The sequence below is a fragment of the Balaenoptera physalus genome, assembly GCF_965194825.1.
Source record: "Balaenoptera physalus genome assembly, chromosome: 11".
Taxonomy (NCBI): Eukaryota; Metazoa; Chordata; class Mammalia; order Artiodactyla; family Balaenopteridae; genus Balaenoptera; species Balaenoptera physalus.
Genome location: NC_138896.1, coordinates 13,205,770 through 13,222,475, shown reverse-complemented (window position 1 = coordinate 13,222,475; position 16,706 = coordinate 13,205,770). Strand labels below are relative to the sequence as shown.

The window sequence follows — 16,706 nt, the reverse complement described above, 5'->3', positions numbered from 1 at the left end:
TGCTGAAGCTCTGTGTTGCTCAGGCAATCCAAATAAGGGAGAGTATTTTAATAACTCTTGATATTTGAAAGAAAAAATAATTGAGAATAATGACGTCTTGATGTCATTGTGACCCTGCCAGTCAGTTTACAGTTTTACAGCCCCGTAGCTAAATTGGTAAATCCTTTTTTTTTCCTCTGGGGCTAAGATTGAGAGGGCTACTCAGTGCTCCTCACAGGGGGTTTATGAATTTCTACCATTCTGTGAGTTTATGCAGTTGGTAACGTGATTGTGACCTGCTCAGATCAAGCGTTGCTGTGTTTAAAACGGGCCATTATTTCTAGGAGGTAAATAGATGGGGGAGGCAAGGATATAAAATAAAGCGCAGAAGTTTAAGTTTTACACAACACCTTGGAGGTCCTGGATTACCTTTTACAATGTACAGAAAATCGCTTCACTTGCAGCCAAACGTGAACATGTATTTTTCAGTGTACAAATAAATTCATCCTAAAATAAGTATGAAAAATGTGCTTGATTGGGAACTGTGAAAGTCAATATTTTCCCTTCTGGATTTCGTTTGAAGAGGGTTTGGTAAACAGAAGTGATACTTCATTAGAAATATTATATCTAGGCTTTCCGGCCTCTGAATTGCCCTATACTCTTGGAGAAGAATTCAAGGACAACTCTTTAGTCATCAAATTATACATGAAATGTCTGTAACTGGCCTTACGTTTCAACAGACCTAACTCAGTTGTCTGGGAGTCCCGGGAAAGGCCAGCCTTAAGAGATTATTAAAATATCAATAAGTATGTTTCTGTGACTCCTGGTTTTGTTGTCATTACAGAGTTTGATTCACATTCCTTTTGTATAAATGTGCCTTTATTTTTTTTCCATTCTGAAATGTCAAGTGGATTTTCTGTTTGCACTTAACCTTGAATGACAGTTTTTGATGACTAACGCATGGTAACACTGGCTCATTTTGTTTCCTATAAGAAGTTAGTCAATAAACATGTTTTTACTAAAAGCCTGAAATTTAGTGAAGGTAGGAGTGAATGTTAATTCTTTCATTTATAGTTGTCTGCAAGTAACACATAGTTTAGACTATGAAAAGCTTAAATACTTGTGTAAGATGACATAGTACAGCAAGGCAGAGTATTATTTTTATAGGGGAGACATGATTTGATTTCCATTGCTTTATATCTTTTGATATGTGCAGCTTAACTGCTTCAAACAACAGATTTAGTTCTGCTCATACTTCCAAGCTTATCAGAAGCAGGCTCTCCTTATTTTGTGAAAAGCATTGAAAATAAGAAATCATAGAAATCCCAATAGAGATAATAATTTCTATTCTAGGGTGTTCCACACAGGACTGCCCCTTTTTAAAGAATTTTGTAGTCCTCAATTATGCTGTTCAAATTTTAATTTCATTCAATTCAGTTTAATAAAATACGCATTCAGAATTTAAGAGGTGGTATAATAATGAGTATACTCCATGCTAGTGTTGGAGAATATTTTCGGATGTTGGCTGAAAGAGTTGTAATTGGATCAAGGTTTTAAAAATATGTAAATACTTAAAATTGCAGGAGTAATAAAAAGGTTTAGGTAACTAATCTTTATTGGTGGAAATAGTTTTCAGAAATCTCTTTCCTGTTTCATAATTTATGTATCTTTGTCTTTATCAGTGTAGTAATATATTTTATAATCCTTATAAATCTGAAGTTTTCAGGCCAATGTACTATAAGTATGTGTACTACCTATTACCATTTCAAATGTACTAAAACACATTTTAGAACTATTAAAGACAAAAAAGCAACAAGCATTATATTCTCTTTGACATATTTGATGTGAGCAGAACTGATTCATTGATTTTTTTATAGCTTTTAATGCATCCCATTTGTGGAGTAATGAAAATGCAATGGTAATGGCAATAACGTAAGCAAAAATTGTATCCTAAACCTGAAAATTAACTTTTCAGAAAATTCATTGTAGTGTAATCACAGTTTGAGGCTTTCGGGGGGCAGAGGTTCCCCTGATGATGGTGTTTGGATTCAGGCTAAGAGGAACTCCTTTTTTTCTATTTAGGTGCTCTTTAATGGACACGTTTTGAATGAGTTATTTAGCAGAAGTTTTTAGTGATCATTGTCATAGCTGCTAACCTGTAAACATTTATGCTTCTAACATTCAAAGAAAATGTATTTTTTCTGTCACCGCGTATGGCAAATTTTCTTTTATTGCACCCTTAGCTTTGGCCTACTCTCCCCGAAGTATTTATATTATATCCTGTATCCATATTATTTATATATTATCACCTCTTTACTGACTGTCACATCAGTATTACTTAGGCCATCTTTCTGTCTTCCACTATTAATAGTATTGTGTTATGTTGCCCTGCTGTGCTTTTTAAATATTAAGGGTTCCATTTTTAGCAGATACATAAAACAGTCTATAGGCTATTTTCTGGTATGTTGTTTGTATGTTTTTGCAATACAGAGTCCGCTCTGCCTTGCTTTTATCCTTGTGTTTCTTCCCTCCGGTGGAACACAGCAAGTTATGTTAACTCTTTGAGTTAGTCTAACTGGTGTAGCAACACAAATGCTTTTGAAATAAGTAGGCATACCAACGTGAGAGTAAATTAATATTTTACAGCATTTGCATCATGTTTGACTGTTCTCTGCACTTCAGCAGAATAGAAGGAGACTGTAATTTGGACTCTATAAAAGCTTATCTGCCAGGTGATAGGTAAATAGGATGGTGTGCACATACATCAATACACAAGCCAACACTCTCAACTGTTAGCTCATAGAGCAAGCACTTTGCAAATCCCCGGTACCTGCACCTTGTTTGAAAATGATGATCAAGTATTTTGATGCTTCATTTGAGATGTTACTAGATAAAATCAAGATTACTACCCCATCCCGGGCCCTTAAAACAAGTACTGTGTAAGAATAAATAGAATATTGTAAGCTTCTATTTAACTTGGCCACTATTTATATTTGTAACTCAACAAGCTTCTTAGTGAAGGACAGTGTCTTCCAAGGACTTCAGAGACGTTATAGTCTAGAACAGCTTGCTTCTTTCTCTGTCTATACTTACTGATTACATGTGGGGAAATCAAGGCCTAGAAAACTTCCTTCTTCTGCATATCAGTCCCAGGCATGCAGTAGATGCTTAAATAAATACTTGGTGAATGGATTAGCTAGAAGTAAGAATACTTTGGCTATTATTCATTACTTTGCAAAGTGTTGGAAAGCAATCGAAATTATTTTCCTTTCCAGCTGGGCTGTGCTCTTAAAAATAGTGAGTGTGTATGGATGAAAATAATCATGAGATCTGTTGCCATGTACCCAAGGATAATTGGCTCACTTACCTGTTTACAGATTATTCACATTGGAGATCATATTCATAGCTCCAGAATAGTTTTTTTTTCTGACACCCAATATAATCCTGGGCCTTCTCCTTCCTACTGTTACCTGGCGTGGGCTTAGGAAACCCAAACTAAATTTAAAACCAGCCTAAACAAATATGCAGATCAGCTCCAGGAATCAAAGGCTGAAAAAAATCAGTCCAGCAATGACTAGTTTGGGGATTAGTTTATAATAACTGTGCTACTGATTTTATTTAATGTGGAGAGTTGGGAACTACCAGTATTTAAAAACATGATTTAAATAGATAGTGCTGGAAACTATGTTAGCAGATCGAGCCCTCAACTTCTTCCATTTCTATGCATAGGTCTTTACCTCACAAAACCTACTACAAGCACCAAGCTCCCTGATGGAAAGGTATATGGAAGATTCATTCATTCTCTCTTTCATTCATCCATTCACGCATTCACTCATTCATCATACAGTGGGTAATTTTTACTTAAACATGCTCAAGATATTGTGGCAGAATAAAAATCAAGTAGACATACATTCAGTAATTAAATCATTTAAAGTTTAGTGGAAAAAAAAGTCTAGTGAGTATATGCATACTTAAAAATTTTTTTTTCTGCATTTGATTCTTTCTTCTATCCCATTAGACTGGTATGCTAATAACTGCTCTGTTTCATGATTGTGCCTCAAAGTTGCATGTTGATAGTAAGATATGCCTCGTGAAAGTTAGACTCTGGCTCAATTACTATTCAGTCCATGCCCATTTTCACCTGATAGTCCTGTGATTACCAGCATGTATTTATGAGGAAATTGGCTAGAATCATTAGAGAAAAGAATGACAGTAGCTGTCTCAAATGGGGAGACCAAGCTCTTAATTTGATTGAAGGGATGACCTTTCTGTGTGTTGGCCTCCCTCTGAGCCCTGTTGAATAAAACCAGACCTGCCTTTTGAGCTGGCTGGTGGTAGCTGTGTAATTCTCATAAAACAATGCAAAATTTGATGTTCTTAAAGTTTAGATTTCAGTGCATGGGCACTTTCAGGTGGAATTATGTTTTAAAGCCGTTCGTTCTGTTTCTCATTTTGGATTTCTTCTTCTGCACCCCCTGGACCATTGCAGGAGGATCGTGCAGCAGATCACCAGGGTGGTCCATTCAAGCTGCAGATTTGTCTGTCATCTTCGGACAGCAGGCTCATCCTCCACAGCCACTGCAGGAAAGCGCGTCACCCATCAGGTGAGAGTTTTGCGATGCTCTCTAGTTTCCATCTGAGGATAAAGTCTGACCTGGGAAAATCAATCGCCTACTAGCCGTACTTTAGCACTTTGTAGACTGTTTAAGATAATTGTTCTTTGCAAACTGTATTGTGTGGGAAATTGAGAAATCGCCAAGAGAGGTTTCTTTAAAGCTCGGATTAGAGTATTTCTCTTTTTGATTTATTTGGTTTATGAAGTAGTCTACCTCTGACTTTGTGGATGGTCGATTATCGTGTGTGTTGGGCTGGAACCTGATCATTTTAATTGTCGCCTGTACTTCAAGCTGGTGAGAATGTTTTGCTACCAAATGGTTATCTTAAGTCACGTTTTAGGTTATTGTGGTAGTATGACCCTTGTGTAGGGAGACGGGGTCGTTTGTTTGGTAGCAACCCGTATTTGTTGGATCTCGAATTTCTCTGTGCCTGTTTGGATTTTACAACTTACTGATTTCTTCATGTACAGTAAATTTTTCTCATCTGGAGAGTCATGCAGACCCAGGGTGGATGTAAGGTTGATGACTCATGGTTCTCTGTTAAAGGGAAGACAAGAGGAGAGTGCCTACATGAAATCAGGAGACCATGGAAGTTAGTTAGAAGTTGGGGCAATAAGGGCTTGGGAACACTGGTATTCGCAACCGGAGGAGATTGTGAAATAGATCCCTTCTCTCTGTTTGCCTTGGGAGTAGTCCTGCTCCAAGCTGTGGAAATAGACTAGTTCAGAGGTTCCTGAGCCTGGCTGGGCACCAGAATCACCGGGAGAGGTTAAAAAAAATAGAATAGGGGCTCCACCTTAGATCTACTGAATCAAAATGAACCTTAATGGTCTCTTGGAGTCATACTGATGTTCCACAGCTTTGGCAAAGGCTGGATCAGGTGGTCTCTGGGCAGCTCTTCCTGAGTCATGTTGGATTTCCTTCCTTGGTGAGATGCACAGTCCACTTTTACCAAACCTCACATACAAAACTCTGGATTTTCAGCTGATGTTTAAGAGGTGAATACTTGCTTTATCAAAATGTTCATTTTGAAACTGATTCAGTAGATTTCTTTAAATAAAGAACCGCCACCCCCCCCCGCCAACCCCGGGCTTCTAAGATCCAGTTTTTAACTTCCATATAAATTCCATGGTATTTGAGATAAGAGCGCAGGGCTCTGGAACCAGCCTGTCTGAATTTAAAATCTAGAGCTGCCACTGTGAACTTGGGCAGCCCTGTAACCTTCCTGTTCCTCAGTTTCTTCTGTGTAAGATGGAGATAATATTAGCCGTTTCTCTAGGGCTGCTGTGAGGATGGAATGACGTAATATTTGTACACTGGGCATGGTATATGGTTTATGATCCGTGAACCTGTGCTGTCACTGTGAACCTGTGACTTGTCTTGACAGGGTGATTGTAACGTTCTTATTTGGTTATGGTTGCTTCTCAACCATACATGACTCGGAATAAGTAAATATCCCTGTACCTTGGTCTTTGGACCAACATTGTGGATATTTGCAGCCCTGCAAAGCCAACGGGCCTTTTATTTATTTTTCTGAACTTTGTGTTAGTCTACCTTGATTCCTGATGCAGGTTGCCTATGTATTGTTTTTATACTGTAGGATGAACTGCTGAGTTGCAGGCATAAGTGACGTCACTTGTGGTCTGAGTAAAAACACACACATACCTGAATGCCGGAAGTACTGTGCCTCAGAAAGGGGGGTCAGTAAAGTCCTACTGGGGGGCAAGGCAGGGGAGAGAGGAAGTTATCATACACATTCTATCCTTGTGAAATATGGAACTGAGTACTTTACATTTTATGGGCTGTGGGTTGGGGAAAGCGTCTTTCAAAGGAGATAGAACAACTCTAGAATTCTGTGCAGAGTTAAGTCTCATAAGGCCTACAAGTGTCAGCTCCGTTGAAAGGGGTGCGATGTCTTATTGCTAATTTCTGTCTTAGGGGTATTATCCATTTTAGGCAGAAAATCCTCACCTTGAAGTTTTGGGGGAAGTGGCTTAATTGCATATGTGGTTAACACATATGCAATTTTTTTTAACCTGTGGTGTTTAAAGAGAATCATGTGTTAAAACAGGAATGTCTCAAGAATTTATTGTGAAAAAAACGGGCAGCAAACAGTCCTATCTCTTGGTCAGTATGTGTAGCTTATTGAGAAGAGATCCAGGTTTTTATAGTACATAGTACAGTATATTAAGTGTCATAGGAATACTCATATTACTGACAAAGCAGTGCAGAGTCACCTTGAGTTTTAAGCAGCTGACATTTCCTAGGATCGCATTTAAAGGAAGCTTATAAGCATTAGCTAAATGTTTTGCATAAATAATGGCCTCATTACAGTCCTCACAATTGATGGCTAAATGTAAGCAAGGAAACAGTATCATTCATGTTGTACTCTGTTATACTCATTAAGGTTTTTTCTTTTTTAAGAAAAATAAAACCTAGATTACAGTTATTTCTGGTTCTAGCTATTTTATTAATACAATACAGCTATAGCAGTTTATGACCTACCTCATTTACAGGCACGGTCTATGTAAAGAAATGATTCATTCATTTATTCACTGTGTATTTTTTTTTTTTACTACTGCACAGAGTGAGTAAGAGCTACTAGGAGGAGGTTATATTCTTCGTGGTCAAGTAGGGGGAAGAAGAAATGCTCTGAAATAACTAATACAAAGCAGAATGGGGTGGGTTGTACTTACTGGGGCAGGTTCTAACACAGAAGGAATTCAGGAGAATGATGCTGAGTAGGATGATGGGGAAAGACTTGGAGGAGGAGGGACAACTTGAGTTGAACTCTGAAGACTGGTTAGCATTTCTGTGGGAAGAGATGGATAGAGTGTGAGGATGACTGTTTCAGTGCCAGGGCCATAACAAGCAAGTGCATGGTATGTAATTGATGAGGCCATCGTGGCAGAAGCCCAGGTGCTGGTGGACATCTGAGTTGCTGGAGTCCGGCAGACAGTAGATTGTGGGAATAAAATTACTGAGAGATCTGGTCTGGAGATAAATTTGGAGGAGCCGTTGGCATGAAAGTGATCTTCGAGATTGGGCTTTGGGTTCTTGTGCCTGGCAGGAAGTTTGACAGGCAGGCGGGATGAGTATATTTCAGTGATGACGTCAGCCAGAGTGGAATATGTAGAGGGAAGTAAGAGACAGTGGAGGCAGCAGAAATGGAGCATTGCTGTGGCACAGCCTTTGTATGTTTCCTGTTTAAGACCTGGGGTGAAGGGAGGGAGGATGGAGAAATTGGGATGATGCACGGGGTGGGTAATGGGGGGGGCGTCTTCCCTAGACACTCAGGCACCTTGGAAACTCAGGGCTGAGCTTTAGCTCAATGAAATCTTATTGAAACCTTTATTCTTTAAGACCTTTAAAAAAATAGAAACTTGAGCTAATTTTAGCCAGATCTAACGTGTGTGTATGAAAATGAATGCTGCTTTTGAAATTCAGCGCATGCAGTATCTCTTTTCATTTAAACAAATGATCCCTCTATTTTCCTCTAAACAGTTTTATTAAGAAGATTTTCAGTGAAGCCCTGGACACACTGACAACGATTCCAGCTTTGCCTTTTTTTTTTTTTTTTAAGAAATTCACGTTCTTTTATTTATTTATTTATGACTGTGTTGAGTCTTCGTTTCTGTGCGAGGGCTTTCTCTAGTTGCGGCAAATGGGGACCACTCTTCATCGCGGTGCGCGGGCCTCTCACCATCGCGGCCTCTCTTGTTGCGGAGCACAGGCTCCAGACGCGCAGGCTCAGTAATTGTGGCTCACGGGCCCAGTTGCTCCGTGGCATGTGGGATCTTCCCAGACCAGGGCTCGAACCTGTGTCCCCTGCATTGGCAGGCAGATTCTCAACCACTGCGCTACCAGGGAAGCCCCCAGCTTTGCCTTTGATCTTTTCCACCGTGGATTTATTTATCTCATGTGATATGCGTAAATCACATTGTGCCACCTACTTGACTCTGGAGCAATTGTTCATTTGTGGCAATTCATTTATTGTACTTTGATAAATCACATTAATATGGGCGTGTTCCATAACTTTAGTGTGGACTCCTAAATGTTATTTGAGTGTGTGTGTGTTTGTGTGTATATGTGTGTGTATATATATACATATATATATATTTCCAGCTACTAGTCACAGCTTTCTGGACAATTTGGCTTTTCATTTATACTTTATAGAAAATGTAGAGTTAGTGAGCCTCGGCTCTGGGGAGAAAGACTGCATAGCTCAAAGTGAAGGAGAAAGCTGGACATTATCTGGTTATATTGCTATTATTGGGGAGTCAGTCTTAATATAATGAAGGAATATTTGAGGATTATTTAAGATTTTTTTTAACCTGAGTTATTTCGATGGGCTGTCTGTAGGCCCCTAAATGGCCCAGAATGAGTCTGTGACTTACCTACCTTTCATAAAAGACAAGAAGGTTAGGACAGGAGTGACAGGAATGGAGAAAACAACTCAACAACTCCAGGGGGCAGACCGTGCTGTCTGCAAAGATTCAATGAGCATATAATATGTGAGAGGCATTATGCCAACAAGACCCTAAAGGAAATATGGAGATGATCAGATGATCAATAGTCCACACTTTCTGTGTATTAACTCTTTTAATCCTCACTGCAATCCTTTGGGGTAGGCACTGCTATTATCTGCATTTCACAGGTGAGGAAACTGAAGCACAGAGAGGTTAAATCACTTGCCCAAGACTGCTCAGCTGTTAAGTGGTAGAGTCATGCTGGGACCCCAGCCTGTATTCTTTTTTTTTTTTTTTTTTAATTTATTTAATTTATTTATTTTTTATTTTTGGCTGCATTGGGTCTGCATTGCTGTGCGCGGGCTTTCTCTAGTTGCGGCGAGCGGGGGCTACTCTTCGTTGCGGTGCGCGGGCTTCTCATTGTGGTGGCTTCTCTTGTTGCGGAGCACGGGCTCTAGGCGTGCAGGCTTCAGTAGTTGTGGCACGTGGGCTCAGTAGTTGTGGCACGCGGGCTTCAGTAGTTGTGGCACACGGGCTTAGTTGCTCCGTGGCACGTGGAATCTTCCTGGACCAGGGCTCAAAGCCGTGTTCCCGGCATTGGCAGGCGGATTCTTAACCACTGCGCCACCAGGGAAGCCCCCCCCCCTTTTAAAAAATTTTATTTATTTATTTTTGGCTGCGTTGGCTCTTCATTGCTGCGCGTGGGCTTTCTCTAGTTGCGGCGAGCGGGGGCTACTCTTCGTTGCGGTGCACGGGCTTCTCATTGTGGTGGCTTCTCTTGTTGCGGAGCGCGGGCTGTAGGTGCACTGGCTTCAGTAGTTGTGGCTCGCAGGCTTAGTTACTCTGCGGCATGTGGGATCTTCCCGGACCAAGGCTCGAACCCGTGTCCCCTGCATTGACATGCGGATTCTTAACCACTGTGCCATCAGGGAATCCCCCAGTCTGTATTCTTAACTGCTGCCATGCATTGTCTCTCAAGCCCTCAGCTCCTTCTGTAAGGCAAGGTGTGCCCAGGAGTAGTATTTAAGGACCCACAGCAGAGGTGCGGCCGGCTCTCGGAGGTCAGGATCAGAGGAGGTTCATGGACGATGAGCCCTCCTTTTCCAGGCGTGCCTGTCTGTTCAGGGTCACATACAGGCTGTCTTTGCTGTGTTGTTTCCCTTTCTTTCACTCTTTGTCCTCCTCCCTGAGATTCCTACGTACTTTCAATAATTATTAATTGAAGAAAATGATGACCATGGCATATGCTTATCTGTGTTTCAGGGGATTGGCTTAAGTTGGGCTCCAAATGTTTGGTGTCCAGTGATGAACTTTTGACTCTTGAAAGCGAGGTGATGAACTTTTGACTCTTGAAAGCGTTTTACTGGGTCAGTGCTCAGTTTGCAAGGTTTGGCAGATAGGAACTATTTCTCTCTGCAGTTTGATAGATGGTGGGTGGCACCCAATCCAACTCAAAGAACAAAACATGGGGTGAAAGGAGGTCACACTTAAGTCAGGGAGGCCATCGGGAAGCTCAGAGCTTGTATCCCCTCCCCTCCTTCCCCCCCTCACCTCTGCTCCTCCTGTCCCTTCACCCCTGGTCTCTGCCCCTCCCAGGCTCATTTTCTCACCTTCACTGGACCAGTGATGAGTCTTGACCAACTCATGTCAAAAGGATAGAGAAGAAAGATCACTTTTCTCGTAGGCTGCCCAGGGAGAACTAAGAGTTTCTTTCTTACAGTTGAAGAATGTAAGTGATGATCATTTTGTAACGTGTAGAACCATCAAATCACTCTGTTGTGCCCTTGGATCTAACAGAGTGTTGTAGGTCAATTATACTTCCATAAAAGAAAGAAAATTACCAAGGATGTTTTTTAAAGAAATGTCTTCAGAGGCAAATCTTGCTTTATAGACACACAGAACAGGAGGATTTGGGATTTACCCTCTGTGCACACGTGGATGGCAGCCCCAGCCTTCATCCGAGCTGTGATCATATGTGATGCATTTTATTTACAGATTAGGAGGCTCTGACTCTGACATATGACTAACGGGGAAGCTCCTCCCTTGCAGCAGTTGTATGTCATCTGCTTCAGAGAACTAATTGCTTGGCAATTCCCCTTTGGTAATTCCCTCTTTATTTTCTGATGAGTTACTTAACAGTGACGGGCTTGTTGAGCGGAGCGTTGAGTTTAATGTGTGCTCCAGAAACTCCACTGTAGGCCTGGGGGATATGTTTTTCGAATTCTGTTTAGCTTTACTGAAGGAACACTGAAACCATTATATGGCCTGTTAATATTTCACTCAATACGAGGTTAAACACTGAGCGGTGTGCAATTTTCCAAAAGAAATCAAAACCAGGCTTCTTTTTTTCAGTGTGCCCCTGTGCATTCGAAAATTATTAAAAAGGAATTTAATATTCATAGAATGTTTAATCCTTTTTTTCAAAATAAGATTTCAAATGGAGTAGCTTTCCAGGACACCACAGCGTGAGTGGGGTGTGGTAGAAAGCTGTTGGGCGGGTTTTGGGGAGACCGAGTTTCTTTTAACTGCCTTGCTGCAAGGTGAGGTGGACCACCCGCTCTACCTTGCTGGGCCTCAGTTTCTCCATTTACAGGAAAGAAAGCGGGTGAAAGAAGTGATCACTCGGGCCTCTTCTATCTCTAACACGGCACAGTTCCGTGAATAGATTTTATTGTAATTCTTCCTCTCGGTTCCCCCCACCCTCCCCCAGAGACCTTTGCTCTGTCAAACATCATTTGCTGTTGTTTGACTTTGTTCGGTTTTGTATTTAATTAGAATTTACATTTTCAGCTATTATTGTGTCATTATTTATAAAGTAAGTCATCAGGGGTGCCTAAAATCATTTATCACCCCATCTCTATTAGTTCCGTACCTTACCGCTTCCTCGGCTCCTTTTTCCTCTTCTTGCTACCATGCCCCAAACAACATCCATTTCTGGAGTGGCTGTGTTATCACTGGAAGGAATCTTTCTGCTAATTATGGAATAATTTTTTGTAAGGAGAGTGCAGAAGCTCTGCTCTTTGCAGTAGCATCAAGGGTCACATTCTGCTTTTAATTTACAAGTAGAAATCCTTTGGATGTCGTTTGGTTTTACCTGCAGGTGCAGATTTGAGGCTCGAGGTAATTCCTTTTTTCTTCCGCATCAACTTTCCCAGTTGGTGTGCATAGCATTACTTTGTCCTTTTGGTTCCTTTGTAAACCGTTCATACTGATGTCTCTTGACTCATTGAGTAGTGTTTTTCGGCAGCCAGTGCAAATAGAAGAGGTGACCTTTAAGCGTGTTTCGTTTTGTTGTTTTGTTTGTTTCATAGGCAGAGAGGAAGGGAGGAGGCAATAGGGGTGTTAAAAGTGAGGGCTTTGAAGACAGGGAGGTTAAGGTTTGAATTCTGGCCCTGGCTCCTTAGTTGTGTGTCCCAGGCCACATTTCTTAAATCTGTGATCCTCAGTTTTCTCATCTGTAAAATGGGGATGATGACAAGGTCTATCTTACAGGATTGCTGGAAGGATCAAATGAGCATTCACTGCATATTGCCTGTGGTAGGATCTCAGTACATAATTTAAAGAAAAGAAAGGAGAGGAAAGTATAGAATTTAAGGGCTGGAAAAAAAAAAAAACAAGAACTAAGGAAAGAGTTGTATCTTTGGGGGTACTCAGCGTAGGAGGAGCCCTTCACAGCCCTTTGTGGGCAGGTTTGAATTCCAGACGGACCACTGAAACTTGGGAGAGCCTGGACCGCCTTCCCTGTTCTGGGTGTGATGTTCTACTGAAGGTCGACCTGCTCCACAGAAGAGGGTGTTAGTTGCTGTGCAATGGATAGAAATATTACATTTTAAACATCTTTGTCTATTCTTTACTACAATAAGAGAAAACCAATGAAAGCAAAAGTTCCCTTTGATTCCACCATCCCAGTCCATAAGTCACTATTAGGTGTTGTGTTTTAGTTCTTGACAATTTAACATATATTTTCACTTTTGCTTTTTCCATTTAGCATAAACATTCTGATTTGCAACCTAGACTGTACAGTTATCCTTTGCAAGGATTATATAATATACCATCAAGTTGTTTTCTCTTAATTTAGGTTTTGTATTATTTGTGGACATTCGAGTTGGTTCTAATTGTTTACTATTATAAAACTGCAGTGATTATCTTTGTACACTTAAGTATTTTCTTAGGATACAATCACATCAGAAGGCTTATTCCTAGATGGAGGGGCCTTGCTCTGAACTGCTTTCTAAAAGACAACATTTACATTGTTACTGATGATATATGACTATGTCTTGCTTCAACCTGATTAATTGTGGGACTTATTCTTTTTTGGCTAATTTAATAGGCTTCTTGGTTTTAAAATTTGCATTCCTTTGATCCCTCTCAGTCGCAGAACATTTCCATCTGTGTTTACTTACTGATTTTCTTTTATACAATTAGCAAGCGGGAGTCTTGATAATTTCTCATCTGTGCCTATGAGCTCTTTGTGTGCTCTAGAAATTGATCTTTCTTAAAGTCATATGTACTGCAGCTGTTTCCCCAGTCTGATTGTTTTTTATTTGGATTCTCTGACTTTTTGTTGTATGAAAGTCCAAGATTTTCGATGATGTCTCTTTTCTTCTGTGATCATACCCAGGGCCAGCCTGGAAGGAAGAAGGGAGATGACTGCAGCTCACATTCTGCACCCGGCCGGCCAGCGGCTCGGCTTGGCTGGAATACTTCTCATTCTCAACTGCTCACCGCTCCCCTGTTGAACACCAGGGAACCGCTCCCTGTTGAAACCCTAGTGCTTTTCTACTGCCGAGGGCCCCTTTCTACTTTCCTTCCCACCTGCTCCGCACTCCTTGACCTTGATCCATCCTGGGCCAGTCTCCTAGATGTCTCGTCTCCTCTGCCCACCTTTGGGGCTCTCCGCCCTGTGTTGCTGACCCCCGTTTCTCTCGGGGAGCCCTGCCGTGGGGGCCGTGCTGGAGGCCTGGCAGCCTCCCTCACGTGGGCCTGGAGAGATCAGTCAGGAGTTCCAGGCTTGGCGAGGTTGAACCCTTCTTCGAGGATCCTGGGTTGGGCTCTTCACACCTTCCGCTCACTTAGTCCGACAGGCCACCTGCTGAGGAGTGAGGCTTCGCGGGTTTGATTTTCATGCAGGTTAGACTGAGGGGCCCACTGCTGCCCGGCTTCCGTTGCTACTGTAGCTCTTCCCTGGAGAGAGCTCTGCGGGCAGGAGGGCGGGAGCAGTTTCCCGGGTATGGAGCTCTGGGGGAGTCTGGTCTCCAGGCCTGAACTGGGACCGGTGGCCCCGCTGGGTTGCAGTGGTTTAGGGTGTGCTGTCCCTCCTCAGTGGCCTTTCTCAATGGGCACTTGTTCTGGTCCAACCCGTTTTCCTCTCTGAGGCCAAAATGAACATTTCTTACTCTTAGACATCTGTCTGCATCTCTGTTTCACCTCCTTGGTTTTTCATTGAAGTTCTGAATCCTTAACCTGGCCCAGCAGCTTTGGGGTCCCTTGCTTATCTCCCCGGCACTGTCACTCATCTGTTGCCCCTTCTTTGCTTCAGTCATTTAGCATTTCCTCCTTCGAAGTGCCCTGTCCTTTCTTATTATGTTCCAGCTTTTAGTTGTGCTGTTCCCCTTCCTTGACATCTAACTACCCACCTCTATCTGTGTGGCTAACTTTGCCGCATCCTTAGAATCTTGGTTTAGAGTCCTTTGCTCAGGCAGCCGAGGAACTAGTCATGTGCTGCCTGTCGGGGATTCCCAGAGCCCCCTGCTGTTCTTCTCGGCGGTGGGGGGGGGGTTGTAACATTTTGCACCTCTTTCCCCAGCTCAGTGACAGCAGGGACAGCAAGGACTGTTTCCCCCACCCCCACCCCCAACCATTCTTGGCATTTGGCATCCAGTAGGGCTGCAATAAATGTAAGCATTTCCCCTACAATGTGGGTTTGTATGATGCAGATTGCATGCAATTCCATCTCTTTGTATAGACGATGACTTACAGGATTGTGGTCTGGAGCCAGCCCTGGGGCCTAGTGGACCACAGTGGTGGAAAAAGCTGTGGCATCTGTTGAATACCTTTGTGCATCAAAGGTGGGTGATAAAGGTGTGGCCAAAATTTATAAGAGGGCTCTGCTCAGGAGGAAGAAACGCCTAGTGATGAATTTTCTGGAACAAAAGCTATATGGAATAGATTGCTGGATTTGCTCAGTGATATTTAAATTTTATAGTACTACACTTATAACCACACCAAACACTATCATCATTGAGCTTCAACACAGGAAAAAAGTGTCTAAAACTGTCTTTCTTTGCAATGAAAAAATTCCTGTTGTATTTCGATGATGTGAGAGGATTCTTAGAAACACCGCTAACCTGTGGGATGAATGAGTGGATTTGAGGTTCACCTCCTTAACACCTGTTCTCTGCTTTGATCAGTCTCCCTTACGTGCTCTTGTGACCCTGCTCTCCGATTCAGGTGAAAGTTCTTGGTGGGATAATTTTCCCAAGGAGATCATTTTATCTGGAAGAGAGTAGTTCTGGAGTCTTAAGCAAGGTTGGTCAAGTGGAGGTAAAGCACACCATGGACCAGGGAGCCCTGAAACCCTCCTCTGCGTGACCCCACCCAGGAGGAATGGGGCTGGTGGGGTCTGACCGTGGTGTCCCTGCCCCTTTGAGTTGGCGGGGACAACCTCCTGTCTCTTGCACATGAGTTCGTCTAGAAGTTGCCCTGTTGGTGGTGAGTGAAAATACCTTTTCCAGGGAGAGGGTGTCCATTGGTGATCACTGATGTGAGGGTCTGCATGCTTCTGATGGAGATTCTGACAGGTATGGAAAAGGGTCTGACATTAGAACTGAGGCCTGGGCCCATCGTCCACTGCAGCGCCCCGAAGCCCTTTCTACCTTGCTCTGTTCTGGCAAGTTCCAACTGGGGGCAGAAAGGACTCTGGATGAATTTTGTTTTGATTGTTCTTCCCCTTTTCAAGGCTCCATGCTGTAATCCAGACCATTGAGAAGTATGACCCCAAGTTGTAGCTTTTTTGGGGAGACAAGCTTTTTATAAGGAGCTGGGAAAAGAATGTTTCCCTTTGGCTGCTGACTCTGGTGCCTGATCTGACACTTTTCATAAGATTAGCAGTTTTGTTCCTTTTGTAAGTGGTTGTAGGCCCATAAGACAAGTTGTCTATTATTTGTTGACAGGAGAAAAGATTATCTAGTTTTTATTTAGAAATCTTCTTCCATAAAACCTTGTTTTCTGTTGCATTTGAAAGAAATACAGTGATAGCATCTAAGCCCAAATTTTGGTGTTTTACTCTGGCTTTTCCTGTTCTGCTGAAGCCTCTGTAACCCTTTGTACCGCTCTCTACTCTTCAGAAGGAACAGGTTATATATTTTTTTCCATCTCAGAGTCATCCAAATGAACAGGACTGTTTTAACAGTCTGTGTAAACAGATGCTAAAAAAGGGGGAAGACTACTTTCTTTCTTTGTTTTTTTCCCCTCCCAGCAAGATTTAGATCCATTTTGGTCATCCTAGAGATTAGAATAGGCCAATGTGAGTAAGAAGCAATGTGAAATGAAAAAAAATATTTTTACATGTGTCCTTGAAACATGGGTCTTACCCAGGAGTATTGAGCCTTCTCCAAACAAAACTCTGGAAGTCACAGTTCAT

The 16,706-nt window shown here is 42.1% G+C and overlaps 1 protein-coding gene across 8 annotated transcripts in view; it reads left to right on the top strand.

Annotated features, from left to right (window-relative positions):
• The window catches only part of ATXN1 (ataxin 1), a 387,507-nt gene that overhangs the window by 4,630 nt on the left and 366,171 nt on the right, over nt 1–16,706 (top strand). For all 8 annotated transcript variants that reach the window (XR_014251303.1, XR_014251304.1, XR_014251305.1 and 5 more), the window contains one exon: nt 4,469–4,583. The gene's annotated coding sequence lies outside the window, so the exon portion shown is untranslated. The remainder of the gene's footprint in view (nt 1–4,468; nt 4,584–16,706) is intronic.